This window comes from Haemaphysalis longicornis, unplaced genomic scaffold (assembly GCF_048455015.1).
Source record: "Haemaphysalis longicornis isolate Haplotype H1 unplaced genomic scaffold, Haemaphysalis longicornis Haplotype H1 scaffold_6, whole genome shotgun sequence".
NCBI lineage: Eukaryota > Metazoa > Arthropoda > Arachnida > Ixodida > Ixodidae > Haemaphysalis > Haemaphysalis longicornis.
In genome coordinates, this window is record NW_027526407.1 from 32,772,156 (window position 1) to 32,779,300 (window position 7,145).

The window sequence follows — 7,145 nt, forward strand, 5'->3', positions numbered from 1 at the left end:
AATTCCTGCGTGGCTGAAGGCCGAGAGACAGGAGGGTGATGAAAACCTGTCCTCAGTTTCACAACTGAATCCTGTGGTCGTTTTACAAGGTTCAACCTACGCTTGAAGGATCACGCCATTTTCCGTCTCACGACGATGATGGTTTATCGCAAAGCTTTCTCGCATGGGTTTCCTTGGCTGCCTTCTGGATTTAAACTGTGTCTAGTTGAGCTTTGAATTGGACCAGCACGCACTTTGGTCTTTTGATCGCAGCGTCTCCGACTTTGACCATTTCCCATTCGATTTCGCACCAAGAAAGATTGCCGTTCAACCATCGTCGTCATTAAATGGAGGGCTGTATGATTTTGCGGTTTAATTTTGCACTTCCATGCACCCCTCTCCACATTCTAACTGCTTGCAGCGTGTAGGAAATGCGTCTGTGCTAGAGGACTCGGGCTGATGCACCCCTATTTGAAGCAACTAGTCGCGCGTTTTTTAATTCTGCAAAAGCCGTTACACGAGTTTTTTAGATACTCGGTCAAGAATACTTAACCATTAAAAAACACAGGCTGACGTTAACACTGCCATATTTTTTAACCATCGGTGCCACCCTTTATTCTACGCAAGTGGTAAAATGGGAAGGGAAGGGGGATGGTTCGTACCATGGGCTGTTGGGTGGTTGAATAACTTTGGCTCTTGCTAAAATGAGCACTACAAACGTAGTCCGCTTCGACTCTTAGGCTCTCATGGTGTCACTCATGAAAACAAAAGGCACAGTGCTCACGGTTACAGGCAGAAAGTGTAAACTGACGCGAGATTTCCACGGCCGCACGATAATCGAACTCGTATTTAAGAGCCTTTTACTTCAAAGCACACCTATCGATGTATCCCACCATTAAGGCTGGCTTGGAAACCGTAGTTATGGAAAACAGTGTAGATAATTTAAAGTAGTAGAAGTGAATACTATTATTATTAGTTTTATTCCTACTCAGACCGCGTAAAGCCAGCGCAGAGCGCTGCAAAAAGCGCTCATGTCGATGTAGCCCATTTCCAAACTTAGAAGAGTCAAATGAGTTTGCGTAGCCGTTAGAGCACTTAAGAGGAAATTAATACTAGTAATAGTAGCTTTATTCTCACTCAGAACGGCTGGACGCAAGCGCAGATCGCTGCAAAAAGCGCTCATGTCATTTGTAGCCCATACACAACTTTAGAAGCGTCCGAAAAGTTTACATAGCCGTTACTGCATCTAAGAACCCAAAAAATATGTCTACTTCGTTTCACCACGCACATTTGCTCACAACACCACCAAAACGTTCAAAGCATCAAAGCAAACACGACAAAACCAATGGGAGGCGGCGTAGTCCAATGCACCGGCTCATTCCACTGACGAGCGGAGCGCCGAGTGGTGGCGCCACCCATCCAGCTGGCCGGTCCTGATAGACAAAATATTCTCTATTCAAAACAAAGCGCTTCGAAATGTTGCAAACGTTTCCTTCGATATGTCATTACACGATTATGACAATTCCCTTAATATCGTACCCTTCCCGAAATTGTACAATTTTATTTTGCTGGCTAGTTATAAAAGGAACTTAAAAAGTAATATTACCGCATTTCTATCACTATGCAACCTGAGAAAGGTTCCCGATACAGGATATACATTTCGAAATGTAGCCACTTGGTCGGTTCCTTTCTCTAGAACCAATCATAGGCTAGATAACATTGATAGTCGTATATCTCGACCATAAAATGACATGTTTTAGAAGGTGTTAACATAGACAGTACTTCTATATCCGAATTAAAGCATTATTTAATAAATTGCTATTCTTGAATTGTACATAAACATTCTGGTTTAAAGCGTAGTGACGCGTGAATACATGTATGTGCTCAAATTTTGTTGTGTTTCTGCTCGGTTTTCATTTCCAATTAATAGCTTTATTTCACTGAGTCGTAGACTGCTGCCACATTATTTCTCGTTGAACATGATACGGTTCGTAATTCGTACATTATTGTGTTGTTTTATGTTTCAATATTTTGGGCTACTTGATTTTTTTCTTTCTTTTTTGCATACTTAATTTCTTTCTTTCTCTCCTAAATTGGGTCACTGCAGTCATTTGTTAGAAATGTGTAAGTTAGCAGTGCTTTACCGTGTTTTTTCCGCATTCCTGTAGTTGATGTTTTCTCTTATTGCTGTTTTCAGTAACATTACACAATCTGTTACTCTGCTGTACAATCTGTATTTCATTTCATTTATGCGGACGACATTACCATTTGGACAGAGGGACGGGACTACAGTGGGAATATTGAAGATATGGGCACCGAGCTCCAGGCTGCGCTAATTGCATTTGAGGAAACTCTTCCAAAATTAGGACTTAGATTAGCGCCGGAGAAAACGGAACTCCTTTGTGTCACTGGAAGGCGGAGTGCCCTCCTGGCAGGGGAGGCAATCACGTTAACACTGGGGCAACATGAAATCAAGACTAAGCATGGACATGTCAGAATTCTCGGCATTCCTATACACAGCTGCAACACGGGCCGCCATTGGATCATGGAACTCAAAAAGCAATGGCCCGCGGTCCTACACGCAATCAAACGCGTTTCCAACAAGTTCGGCGGAACACGACAGACAGCCCGCACTATCCTTTTGAGATCTATTGCAATTGGTAAGATCACCTAAGGGGGTACAGTCGTAACCCTGTCGAAAACAGCTGAAAAGACATTGCAAGTACTCCACCGACACATCCTTCGGACTACCACGGGGCTTCCCAAGTTCACCGATCTACGAAAGCTTCAGGACCTAGCACCCCTACCGCCAATCGAGGACATCCTCAGAAGCGCTCAGTCGTCATTTGACAACCGGCTGCACCTCACAATACAGGCCAAGACACCTTGCTTTGGGACACCCGACGAGGCTGTACAGATGCCCGGGTTACTCCACGCGAAACAACCACCTTGAGTTTCCCTACCCTGCACTCCGCAAAGAGTTGCACGACCCCCGCAAATGACGCCACTTCAACCAGAGAGAACCTCTCCCATAGGCACAATCAGCACAACGCCAATGCAGTATTTACTGACGCCGCTCTTAATGGATTTCGTCTGGCCTTGACCTGGTAGAAACCCTCCACCAGAGAAGCCAAACGTTACGTCTGCACACTGGACCACGCAACACCTGCACAAGCAGAACTTTTGGCTATCTGGACAGCTTTGAGGGACAACACCTGGCCTTCCGTCATATATACAGACTCATTTGAGGCACTACGTAGCATTGAGGACCCAAAAACAGACGACGCCACTGCTCAACGCATCCGCCAGATACTCCAGCACAAGCACAGGAACGACATTGACGCCAGGGTCAGCTGGACGCCGGGATACGTCGGGGATCGCGGGGGTGGTAACGAGGTGGCACATGATCTTGCCACCTCACAATCTGGAGTTCTACCTGTACATCTCCAGCCTCTCCTGCTCGGATCTCCCGACCTCGTATACGCGGACTCGCTGCCAGGCGGCCACTTCGAAATGGCGCGAGTACGACGCTACCTCCGGTTTCTTCACCGCGAGAGATTAAAAAGCATTACCCCTCCACAAATCCTTAAGGATTTACCCCTCAGCCGATCGCAAGAAATATTTATTTACAAAGTACTTGCCAACACGGCCACTACACCTCATATCATCCATACATGGCAGACACTTGCTGACCGGAAGAAGGGCATTGGCACCGCTGCCCCCTGCACATGTACCTTCTGTCACACTGTGTGAAGCAAACATGGACCATTTTGTTCTGCACTGCTACGCTTTTGATCTTCATAGACTAAACCATAGTGTTTTTCAAAATTCAGATATAGAAGCATTATATAGGGACATTCTCGAACATCCTCCACACCTGGTGACCTTAGCCGAGTTTGGCGTTGCCAGTGGCCTGTCGAGCGTGATTTAGTGGGCGTCTACCTCCCTCCCTATTCCCCCTCTTCAACCTCCGGCGACCTTCGGTCCACCCCTTCCTAATAAAAGAATTTATCATCATCATTTCATTAACAGCTGCAATCTGCCCTAGCTCACTGCCTTGTAAGGGGGGATGGGACCCAGTCAAGGTGATATAGCATCAGCTTTCTGTCCTCTCTCCCTACATTTTTCGCTATGTAATAAATGCAAAATAAACTGAATTTGAATTTGATTTTGAACTGAATTTAAATAAAACACGCGCCCTTAACAACAAGCAGAGCATAATAATACAAAAGAAGACAAAGTCGGACCAGTTGGCCAGCTTGCTGGTGCTATGGTTCCCATTTGTCATTTACAAAATTGTAAAAATTAGCCCTTGTAAGCTGCGTGCGTATCGCGCTATGCGACTTTTTCGGTTAATTTCTTTGAAAAACTGGGGAAACCCGACCTTCATATATGCAGGCCGGCAATGTTCTTTGACAAAGTGTTAATTTGGCTGTTGAGTGGATCGATGAGGCTCCAACTGAGCAAATAATGCTTGTTAAAAGCCACTGCCTACATCCTTACGAGAAGGCGCGTTCACTACTCGCATGTAACGATTTTAAGCCCTTGCATTTGCATAAGACCGACATCTGTGTGTTCCTTCGCTTCAATAAAATTTCTCTCTATCCACCGTCCGTACAACAAAGACGGAAGCCGCAGAGGAAGTGGCTATTGCCCAATCCGCAATGACTAGTGAGGACGCCATCACAGTGCTTTCTGATTCGCAAGCAGCATGCCGCAGTTATCTACAGGGACGCATCTCCAAAACAGCCCTCAGCATGCTCAAAACCAAGGGTCACCTACCCGAGATAGAAATCGTCTGGGCACCCGGACACACATTCCTCGCCGGTAATGAGGCGGCCCATGCCGCGGCCCGCGCGCATGTAGAGCCCTAATCAAAAGTTTACGGACCGGGGAAATGACAATTTTAGGTTATTTCTCTTTCTATAGCAACCCGGAAAACTGTCGAATACATGCGATATGTCGTATAAGTACTCAACTAATGAAAACTACCGCACATTGTACTCCGGGCTGCCGTGCGGCAGAGAAATAACTCAAAATTGCTGTTTTCGTGCTCCGTAGACTTCCGCTCTTGGGTGTACACCGGGCCATTATCTACGAGGGACGAACATTGCCTGCTGCTCCCAAACCAGAACCCCTTGTAAAATATGGAGATATCCTGGCCAACTATCACCACAGCAGAAGAGTATTCCCGGCTCCACATCCCGAGTTATCGAGAAAATAAGCCGCCAGCCTCTGAAGAATACAAACTCCTATCCTCATCGCACCCTTGTTCACGCCTTCTTCCCCACCATATGCCTGGCAACCTGTAATTTCTGTCTCGTACCGGGCACCCTATACCACCCTATAACCCTTTCCCCTCTTACGAGCAGTGGGTGGCCTGCATGGAAAGTCCGTACCGTGGGACCCAGCGCATACTGGTGAAGAGGGCCTGTACTGCCAGCCAAGGCCAAGGCATCCCGGATGCCCCCCACCGGGCGGATGCCCTAACAGCAGCACCAGCGTTCGTGAAGTAAACGTTCATTCAACCTCCTCTCTCCACTCCTCCTCCTCCTCTTTCTGCTTTACATGGTGCACAGCTGCTAAGCGTTTCGCCATTGGCAAAGGTACTTAAATTCCTAGCAGTCGCTACATGTGAGCCTGTCGGCATCTGTTGGCAATGAAACTGTATAGTGAAGAGAGGTGGTCGGTGTGTGAACGGCGGCGACTCGAACCGCTCGATCATGGAGGACAGCTTACATGGCGCATTGAGCAATGAGAGATCCACGTTTAAACCGCCCTCCAGCACAACGGGCAGGTCATCGGTAGCGGCATGGGGCCCAGCTGTGCGTGCACGCTCCCTCCTTTCTCCCCCAACCCGTGCATGCATAGCGCGGAAACCGGTGGCAGACGCGTACTTAGGCGTTAAGTACACCGGAGAAAATGTAGCTCGGAAAGCCTTCCAATCTGAAGAACTATGGCCTCACGCCGGCGTTCCAACAAGGCAAGTTGCTCTTTAACCGGAAGGGATGCGCAGCTACTCGGCAAAGTGGAATTCGAGGGCCAACGGCGGCGGGTATACCAACCTCCTTGGCGGCTACATGTTCAGTGGCGGCAGCTTTTTGTGGCTTCTACGCTCATTCACGCTTGTGTTGATTCTCCGTAGTCATCTGATAACGGCGCAACCGCCGTTGTCAGATGATTGCGCGACTTGTGAAAGAGGTTGGTGGAGAAGGGCAGAACAGTTGTGAAAGAGGAGACGGCGATGGCGAGGAGGAGCCCCGGAGCGGCTCCTCCTCTCCAGTGAAGCGGCAACGCCGGAATGAAAACGGGGCGGAAGGGGGGGGGGGGGGGGGGGGTTAGACGTGTACTGCATCGCAGCAAAAGTAGCGTTGCATCTAACACATCCTCCGAATTTCGTTTTGGGGTCTCAGACCCTACAAAGGTAATTCAGAAACGCCATTGAAGTTTGTATATTTTGATAATTCAACCGATAAAATGGTCGCCGCAGCAACGCTTTTCGTTGGTTGCTTGTACGGTTGCCAGGCTCCTTTGGCCCTGGCATCTTTTTACAAAATCCCGCATATAATCGGAGGGAGGGGGTGTTTTACAGCCCCCCCCCCCTCTAACTATTCCGCGAGCAAACTGGTTGAATAGTTATGAACTGGGGTTCTCGCAAGATGCACCCAAATGGTCCCTTTTTGGGGGGGCTGACAAAAAAAGCATCTTTCAACATCTTTCTCCCTCAAAACTCACACCGCTCAAGAACTTGTAAAGCCACTGAGAGGAAATAATAAATCGCCTAGAGCAAGGAGTGACTCCCATATAAATACTGTAAACGTATTTTCCGTAACTCGGAATAGTTTTGTGCTATTAATTCTCAAAGGTTATTGCACATACTTTTGAATTCGATAGCTTCCATCGGTCTCGATCTTGGCAGAGCAAGGAGTGCTCAACATGAAACTGCGGACAAAGCAAGCTTTCACCCTCAATATTACCGCGAAAATACACTGCATTACACCGAATAACATCTGGCTAAACACTTCTAAAGAACTCCTACGAGCCGCAAAGCTGCACCTGAGTACGTATACGCATGTTGAGGTTTTCCTGCGTCCTGGTGCGTCAAAGAAGCGCTTCTATCATAGCAAGCATGTAGAATTATAAGTAGGCAAAACCATTCCAAAGTA